The sequence below is a fragment of the Myodes glareolus genome, chromosome 6 (assembly GCF_982192425.1).
Source record: "Myodes glareolus chromosome 6, mMyoGla1.1, whole genome shotgun sequence".
In the NCBI taxonomy this organism is placed as follows: Eukaryota; Metazoa; Chordata; class Mammalia; order Rodentia; family Cricetidae; genus Myodes; species Myodes glareolus.
Genome location: NC_142031.1, coordinates 2642549 through 2652451, shown reverse-complemented (window position 1 = coordinate 2652451; position 9903 = coordinate 2642549). Strand labels below are relative to the sequence as shown.

General features: G+C 47.6%; 1 long non-coding RNA gene across 1 annotated transcript; it reads left to right on the top strand.

The window, feature by feature from the left end:
- Positions 1–133: 133 nt before the first annotated feature.
- LOC146894056 (uncharacterized) lies at positions 134–5628 on the top strand. The gene is made up of 3 exons (XR_015001976.2): positions 134–376; positions 1123–1268; positions 4728–5628. It is a non-coding gene; the product is annotated as an uncharacterized LOC146894056 (long non-coding RNA).
- Positions 5629–9903: the final 4275 nt, after the last annotated feature.

The window sequence follows — 9903 nt, the reverse complement described above, 5'->3', positions numbered from 1 at the left end:
TAGGAATTTTCCTTTCTTTTATTGGCATGTATACACTGTGCATATTGACAGAACACTTCGTTCCAGGATATTACCCTCTTCACTCACAACACGAGAAACAGTGATCTCCCCCTTCATAATAAGAGTCCTGGAGATCAGCTGGGCGGTGGTGGCGCACGTCTTTAATCCCAGCACTAGGGAGGCAGAAGCAGATGGAGCTCTGAGAATTTGACGCCAGCATGGTCTACAGAGCGAATTCCAGAACAGAATCCCCCCCCCCAAAAAAAGCTACAGACAAACCCTGTCTTGGAAAAAAAAAAAAAGAAGAAGAAAGCACCGGAGACTCGAGTAGTGGAACCAATGGAATCAACACAGGTTATTTTACCATCTTGCAAAGGTGAACATCAGCCTAGAATGACTGACATGCCCCTCCCTTCCTTCGGGAGTAATCAGGGCAGGGGGTTTCAATCGCACACTTCATCTACTCTTTCCTCTTTTCAAGGTCTGGTCGTTTATTTGTTTCTTAGACTTGTTTTTACTGGACTCAGACCTAAAGCTCTGAGCAAGGACAGCCAGCGTCCTCTGGCACCTGCTGCTGATGGTTTTCTTTGTCTTCCTTCATGGTCTTGGCATGTTCTGCAGCTTCTTTTCTGTGTTTCTTAGTGTTGTTTCTTCAGAGCAATATGTCGGCGTTCATGTTGCAGGATGGGCAGGGTAACGAGACGCTGAATCCTGGGCGCTTTGGTCCTGGGTTTCCCACCTTCTCGGTTTAAGGACTTTCGATGATGTAGTGACAGACATCATCTTTAGAGAGATTGGAAAGATTTTGGGTTCCACTTGCTCTTTTAGGTCCCTACTGGTGAGGCACAGTCGATCTGTCAGTCCAGGAATTTCCTTTTCTCCTTTTCTTTCTTTTTTACAATACCCAAGCTGAGAATGCTCAGATTGGCACCTGCGGTGAGTCCAGGAACATGCTTGTCCTTCCTCTCTCCAGCTGTCTTTGGTCTATAACAAGAATGCCCCTCACCCAACAGCAGGTGCACTCAGTCGTGGGTCAAAATGCCTTGCTTCTTGGGAAAACCTTGCTTGTCGTTCCCAGCACTGATTCGAGTGGCATAACCCTTCCCCACTTGGCACCCACAGCTACTCCTGTGGCCGTGTGCTTCTCAAGACCGGATGAAGCTCGCATTCATCACCACTCCAAAGGCAGCCCGTGGCAGGGAGGGAGCCGCTCAGTGAACTGCTTAGGCAGTGTCGCCAGAAGGAGGCCTACCTTCCTCTCCGACCAGGTCATCTCCTACCTCTTACAATCTGTCTTTCACACAACCAAACCTGTGCATGTGTTCATCCCTACGTCTTACAGCCTGTTTATAGTAAAACGTAACCAGACTTGTGGGAAAGCCCTAAACTTTTAGTCTGTCAGATGCAGGTTTGCAGTCTGGGGGCAGTAGCTAGACCAGCAGAAATTAGCAGGAGTCTGGTGTTTTTGATCATTTGCAACTAGACCGAAGCTGACTTGAGGTACCTTTGAGAATGAACTGCCGGATTTTTTTCTTTAATTTTTAAAAATGTGAATAAGTGTTTTGCCTACAGATATGTTTGCACTTATTCATCATACCTGATACCCATGGAGGTCAGAAGAGAGGATCAGATCCCCTGGAGCTAGAGTTACAGGTGGTTATGAGCTGCCATGTGGGTGCTGGGGATTGAGCCTGGGTCCTCGGTAAGAGCAGTCGGTGCACTTAGCCTCTGAACCATTTCTCCAGTCCCCAGATTTTATTGCAAACAGTTCTCAGCCTCATGCCCTCACTTTCCTCCCCTCCCATCTGTCAAGCTCGCTCCTCTGCACCAACAGTCTCTCTCTTCCTTCTCTTCATGTGTACACATCAATAACTTCTGGATCTATGCAGAAAATCCAGGACCCACACATGACAGAAAACATGCAATATTTGGCTTTCTGGAGAGCAAGGGTCAAGCTGGACCGTCTGGGCTTGACTAGAATCAGAACCAACTGGACCCCAAGCAGTAGGGCAAGCCTGTTAGGGAGCCTGTATTGGCTATTTGGAGGTGGGAAGACCCATCCTAACCCTGGGCCCCGCCTTTCGACCGGAACCCACAGGAAAGGACACACACAGAAGGACAGTTTGCTCTCTGGCTGATTCTCTCACTCACTGACAAGTCTACACAGCCTGCTGGTGTTAGAATTCACTTCTTCAGTGTGCTTCCAATACCGACTGAGACCAGCGGCTCTCTGGGGCTCTTCCGGGATGCCAGCACCAGACCAGGACTGCTGAGACATCCAGTCTCAGGGCCTGAACAACTACTGGATTCTTTGCTTTTTCTGTTGGAAGACAGCCATTGTTGGCCTCCCTGGACCACATCCTGTGAGCTACTCTTATAAGCTGTATGTGTAGATACACACACATGAGTCTTGTTCCATTAGACTTATACACCAAGTCCAGTTTGTTTCACTTAATAGAAATTTCAAGGAACCTCACTCTGTAGCCCAGGCTGGCTCAGAACTTATAGTACAGGCTGGCTTGGCCCTCACAATGACCCTTCTGTCTCAGCCTTCTAAGTGCTGGAATGACAGTCATGTGCCACCTGGCACTTGTGTGTGTGTATGTGTATATGAGTATGTGTGTATGTGTGTGTGCATATATGAGTGTGTGTGTATATGAGTGTGTATGTGTGTATGCATGTGTGTGTACATATATGTGTGTGTATATGTGTGTATGCTTGTAAATGTGTGCATATATGAGTGTGTATATGTGTATGTGTGTGCATATATGAGTGTGTGTGTATGTGTATGTGTGTGTATGTGTGTGTTTCCATTCCTTTTTAAAGTATTTCTTCACCAGTTTTCCACCCTGTATGAAATCTGACTGCACTTTAATGAATATAATTAAATGTTATTATCTTGGTACACATCCACAATTTAATGAAATTTCTTAGGGGTTGGAGAGATGGCTCAGTGGTTAAGAGCACTGGCTGCTCTTCCAGAGGTCCTGAGTTCAATTCCCAGCAACCACATAGTGACTCACAACCATCCGTAATGAGATCTGGTGCCCTCTTCTAGAGTGCGGGAATACACGGAGGCAGAATGTTGTATACATAATAAATATATAAATCTTTAAAAAAAAGAAATTTCTTAATAGTGCATCTACAACTCTTAAAACACAAGGGCTGAAGTGATCAGGGCAACCTATTTCAGAGAAGGGCTTGTTCTTATTATTGTTGCCATGGTACTAAAAACACTCACAACACGAGACAGCTCTTCCGAACCATCTTGGCTATGAGTTCGTCTCACGGCACAGCTGTCCCCACTGGTCTTCCACACACCACGGCTGTGCAGGTAAACCTCGCCGTAGTTTGGATCTGTGGTCCCAACAATAAGTCACATTAGACCTATCCAGAAAGAGGGAAGCCTGGGATTGTGCTACCTTTTATTAATATCAAAATCCATGCACAATGACAAGACACCGAGCCATCTCTCCAGTCCCCTTCTTTTTATAAAGTTGTTCTCTGCTACACAATCTTTTAAGTTTTATTTTCTTTTATATGCGTTGTTGTCTGAATGTATGTCTGTGTGAAGGTGTCAGGTCTCCTGGAACTAGAGGGACATAGAGACAGTTGTGAGCTGCTAGGAATTGAACCTGGGTCTTCTGGAAGAGCAGCCAGTGCTCATAACTGTTGGGTCATCTCTCCAGTCCCAGAATCTGCTTTTTAAAAAAAGTCAGGTGTGAAGGCACGCATTGTAGTTCCAGGTAGAGAAAGGTGGACCCTGGAGCTCAAAATCCAGCCAGCCTGCTTGACAAATTCTCCACACACATGTACACACACACACACACACACAACCTCAACAACAAAAAATCCTAACTCATTCATTGATAAAATCTTGGTCTTTGAAGTCTGTCTTCCCACCGGGTATGTTTGCACTTTTACAATATGTCTGCCTATTCATTTTTTTGTCATTATTGTTTTTTGTTTTTTTTTTTGTTTTTTTTTTTTTTGAGACAGGGTTTCTCTGAAGCTTTGGAGCCTGTCCTGGAACTAGCTCTTGTAGACCAGACTGGCCTCGAACTCACAGAGATCTGCCTGCCTCTGCCTCCCGAGTGCTGGGATTAAAAACTGCGCCACCACCATCCTGCCTATCCACTCACTTTCTCGGTGCATCCCTTTGTGTATAAGGTGCGCGTGCAACACAGGGCTGAGACTGCCCTTTGGCTGTGAAGAGCACTTGCTGATCTTGCAGAGAACCTAGTTCAGCACCCACATGATAACCCATGACTGCAGTCCCAGGCGATCCAGTGTCCTCTTCTGGCCTCCATGAGCACTGTACACATGTGGTGCACATGCAAACCTCCAGGCAAAACAGGCATGCACATAAAATAAAGATAAATTTTCTATAAAATTAAAAATAAAACAAAGTCAATCAGTGGTGGTGCACACCTCTAATGCCAGCACTCAGGAGACAGAGACAGGCAGATCTCTGAGTTTGAGGCCAGCTTGGTCTACACAGAGAGTCAGGGCTACACAGAGAAACCCTGTCTTGAAAAACTGTAAGTAAGTAAGTAAATAAATAAATAAATGTACCTTTCTCATGAGTAGCACAAGGGACTGGGTCTGACTTTGACCTTACTGTCCGACCTTTGACCTTACTGTCCGACCTTTGACCTTACTGTCCGACCTTTGACCTTACTGTCTGGGCTGATGGTTCCTTTCTTTTTTTTTTTTTTTTTTTTCAGATTCCACCAGCCGATATTTGATGTAGTTACCAATGAGGCTGGTTTGGGTTGTCTATTTTAGTACCGATTTGGTCAAAAGTGAGACCCCAGCCCCCTGACACCCCTATATCCAAGAAGCCTGGGATGTTTGGGTGAAAGCGTCACCTCAGCCCCTGGCACCCACCCTTGGAGCGCCAATGGAGCGGGAATAGAGCAGGAAGCTCCATTTCAAGCCCCCTCCCCTGGGAGTCGCTTTGGACTCTATCTCCCGGGAAGCCCACCAAGCGCTGACCCCTCCATGCTTTTCTGGACCACCAAGGAGCGCTGTATTAAACGTGGGCATCTTCTATTTGGCCTAATTTGGTCTGATTAAAATTATTTGTGTCGGCAGAGAGGCTCGTCTGCTGAGGAGACATTTCTGCGTGATTAACATTTCTGCTTCTCTGTAAGCACACGGACCTCTGTGCCCTCAACAAGTAGGGAACTGCTGGATGGGTACAGAGATGACCTGTGCGTCCCCGGGCCAGTCTGCCACCTCTGGCTGAGCAACAGTGAGCTCAGGAGCTGGCATGGTTCATTCCTGAATGTCCTCATGGTCACAGCCTTCTCAGCAGCAGCCTGGTTTTTTCCCTTCTATTTTAGTTGGCTCTGGTTGTCCATTCGTGGTGCGGGAGAATTGTCTGTATTCTGTCAATCGTGTATTTTAATAAAACGCTGATTGGCCAGGCAGGAAGTATAGGTGATGCAATGAGAACAGGAGAATTCTGGGAAGCAGGAAACTTCCTCAGCCACTCTTGTTCAGACCACCGAAGAGGCAGCATGTAACTTGCCCAGCTGAGAAAGGTACGGAGCCATGTGGCTAATGTAGATAAGGATAATGGGGTAACATAAGTTATAAGACTTAACAAGAAACCTGACCTAATGGGCCAATCAGTTTGTAACCTTATGGAGTCCTCTGTGTGATTTTTCCTTGGGGTATGCCGGCTGTGGGGTACCGGGTGGGACGGAAACCCCAACAAGCCGGCCCCCTCATGTTACACATTCAGCGCAGCCCAGAGCCATCTGAAAGGAAAGCCTCAGTTAAGACTGGCCTGTGAAGGGTTGTTGTCTTGATGTAGGAGGGCCAGCCTAGTGTGGGCAGCATCTCCTTCGTCAGGAGTTCCTCTGTGTATACTGAAGCTGCAGTGCAAGCCTGTGAACCCGTAAGCAATGTTCCTCCATGGTTTCCGCTGCAGGCTCCTGCGTAAGGTCCTTCTCCAACTGTGACAGAGATGGCCTGCGAACTGACACAAACCCCTTCCTTCCCAGCTTGCTTTCCGTTGCGGTGTTTGCCACAGTAACAGAAATAAGATTAGAATACCTTCCAAGACAATTCTAAGGACCCACAAATGCTTTTATTTTTTTAAAAAAATTTATTTATTTATGTATACAGCGTTTTCCCTACATATATGCTGCAGACCAGAAGAGGGCACCAGATCTCAGTACAGATGGCTGTGAGCCACCATGTGGTTACTGGGAATTGAACTCAGGACCTCTGGAAGAGCAGTCAGTGCTCTTAACCTCTGAGCCATCTCTCCAGTCCCCCCCCCCCCAAATGCTTTTAAAATGTTATGGCCAAATATAAAATTACAAAATAAATCTCTTTTGAATTTGATCTTTGGACAGGTTTTAATAAGAAACGGGCTAACAGCTGTTTACAGTGGCCGAGCTATGGAACCAGCTTAGGCTCCAGCAACAAAGGAGTGGAGAATTAGGTGTGATTGACATTCACGATGAAAGGTTTTCTTTTCAGCACAAAGAATAATTATGTGTTTTCCAGGACAATGATAAAGGTGCAGACAGTCATATTCAGTGACTCAGAAAGACACTGTCATTGGCGTAGACACGTCCAGTCATGTATGTCTTTATGACGTGGAAGTCGATGTGAAACTGTCTCTCTGGGGGACAGAGGGGACCCATAGGAGGGGTGGAGCGTGAGAAAGAGAAGAGGAGGGAGGTGTTCGAGGCCTGTACTGGACATTCCATGTCTACTTATGAGAAACAGTTTCAAAGAGAAGGAAAGGGAAATAGGGTGTTTTTATCACTTCAAACCGAGGGAAGTCAGTCTCACCTTGCTGGTTTTTCTCCGGGTTGTTATTCTGTGAATTTCCAGTACGGCTTTTAAGTGCTTCTGAGGCCAACTGTGTGCTACTGTGGCAATCTCAGGATTGCTACAACCCCTGCCCATTTGAAAGGCATATAATGGGGGCCGGAGAGGTGGCTCAGCCATTAAGAGCATGCACTGCTCTTACGGAGGACTCACTTCCTCTTCTCATGAGCACACACACACGCTCACACACACACACACACACACACACACTAAACAAATAAACATAATTATATATATATTTGAGACAGGGTCTCACTATGTAGTTCTGGCTGTCCTGGAACTTATTTATGTAGACCAGACTGGCCTCCAACTCATCTACCTCTGTCTCCCAAGTGCTAGGATACCAGGCATGTGCCACCATGTCTGGCTTTAAAATAAATACTTTTAAAGTCACATATTGGGACTGAAGAAGTGGCCCAGTGGATAAGAGCAGAGGACTGGGTTTGGTTCCCAGCACCCACATGCTGGTTCTTTTGTTTTGTTTTGTTTTGTTTTTCGAGATAGGGTTTCTCTGTAGCTTTCGAGCCTGTCCTGGAACTAGCTCTTGTAGACCAGTTTGGTCTTGTACTCACAGAGATCCGCCTGCCTCTGCCTCCCAAGTGCTGGGATTAAAGGCTAGTCTTGTTATTTCAAGGAGCGATGAACAGATTTTCTCCAAATTTGGAGGCTATGTGAGGAATCGGCTTCAATGCAGACAGGTGACACTGGCAGCCCCATCTAATGAGGCAGGAGTCCCTGGGGACTGGCACTGCTTGCTGTCTTGGGTCTCTACTGCAGCTTGCTGAGTTCTCCCTCGGTGCTCGTGAAGTGAGGACAGCTACCACAGGTGTGTGAGCCTTCCACAGGTGTGTGAGCCTTCCACAGGTGTGTGAGCCTTCCACAGGTGTGTGAGCCTTCCACAGGTGTGTGAGCCTTACACAGGTGTGTGAGCCTTACACCAACTCACAGACCCAGAGATCCAGGTGAGCTCAGCGCTGTGCCTTGCACAGGTGATGTGTGCATCACAGAACAGCAGCCTGGGTGTTTCAGGAATTCCAATAATGAAACTCAGTTGGAACATCAGATCCCTAAAATGTCTGTTTTTGTTGTTTTTGCCGAGAGGCTAATATTTCAAAGGTATAAATTGGAAAGAAAAGCTGTCTATGAGCCAAGGTGATCCCCTGAGAGGGACACTTCACCAGCAGAGAGATTATGGGTCCAGAGAAGGGACTCCGAGGTAGAGATGGCAAACCCCTGGGGACAGGTACACCTGAACAGGCCAGAACTTGCTTCTGTTGGGCCAGCCCTGATATCAAGCCCCCAGACAAGAGCCCCAACCCTCAGCAAGGAGACACCCACAAGATCTTGGCCCTGGCTAGAGACCTGTTCCCTAATATAGCTCTTCCTGCTCCCCTACTGTACCCGCTTCTGGATCTGGTTCACCTGAGTTGAGTCATGGAGCCCTTGTGAGCTGGAATAGATTGGGAACAGCTGGAGGCCACACCGACTTTACCATGCCTCATACCACTGTCTTCCCAGGAGGCCTGCGGGCCTTTGCCCACCTGATGCCAGATCCTTGGTGATCCCCACCCCCAGCCCATAGGATGGGGCGCTTCTGGCAGGCACAGTTCTCCTGAGACCTGGGCTGGGACCTGCCTCAAGGGCCCCATCATCACCTATGTATTTGCTCAATGGAAGAAAAGCTTAGAAGCTAGCCCAGAGCCCAGATTTCTTCCCCTTTTATTAGGCACAGCTTTCAAAGTCTTTAATCAATGAGGAAGAGGTCTGGAGAGTCAGAAAGGCCAAGCTAGAGAAGAAAAGAGATACGTGGAAAGTTCAGCCTACAGCTGCAGCTAATGTCTCATCCCTGCGTCTCAGGAAATCCTGCTGCTCCATCTAGTGGCCACTTGGCAGTCTCAGAGCACTAACCCAGCCTGGGGGTGAGTCTTTTCCAGCTAACTGGGTCCGCTAGAATATACTTCAACTGTCATTGCCCAAAGCCACCAGGGTACAAGCCTCTCCTAGACTCACATCCAGACTGCAACGTAGAGACAAATTGGAAGTGAAAATGCCTCTCCTCTTCCCTGGGGGAAAGCCAATGTGGCTAAAATTTCTTCCGGGGGAGACAAGAACATTTCCTGCTCCTCCTATGGTCTCAACCATAAACTAGGGAGTGGGTCCAGGAAAGTTCACTGGCAGAGGGGACCGAAGAGCACATTAGGCTTACAGAGCAATTGAGGGACTGTGGGTGGGAGCGTGGGTGAAGGTCTGCACCCACCGGGGATGATGGCTTCCCTGTGGCTGTGTAGATGGCGCTCTAGTTCTTCCGTGATACTAAGAGGTCACATGCAATTTTGATCAGAATTGCATACAACTGGTTGGGAGGGTAGCTGGATACGGAGATGAGAGTTCCATGATACTCTCCATCTCCTCCTCCAAGAAGGATGGCCAAGAGCCAACAAGCCCAGATGAAATGAGGTTGAGTAAGCAGGCTCAGTTGAACTCCTGAAGATGGTGCAGGTTTGCCTCAGAGGACAGTCACGGTGCAGCCAGCCTTCTCCCAAGGTCATCGGACTCAAGTCAACAACGGAACTAGGTAAATGCTCTTCAGGTTGTGCCTGTTGTGTGAGCAGCCCACTGAGGAAGGAGGTCGCCCTCTCTGTGAGCCTGAGGCTACATGGTTTATGAACCTTCACTAACCCCAGATGTGCAGAGACTGAGATTCCAATCCTCATTGGTATGGAGTGGTTTTTCCACCCTGACCATTTCTGGTTTGATCCTCTGGTCCCCAGCCCTCCTCAGTGATACTGATGAAGCCCCAACCAGCCTGACTGACACCCATTTTAGGGTAGGATAGAACAATGCGTTTTCACTCATACCTTTCTGGTCCAACCCACCCCCTTCCCTTCCTTAGCAGCATATCATATCTAAATGTCAAGTCCAGTTAAGGCATCTTGTGAGTCTAGAAGCTCTTATGAAATTCTTCAGTCCCCTGTCCTGAAGTTGCCTGGAGCCATCTAGTACGCAAGGACCCTCCCTATATGTTTCTATGTCACCAGACAAGCTCCC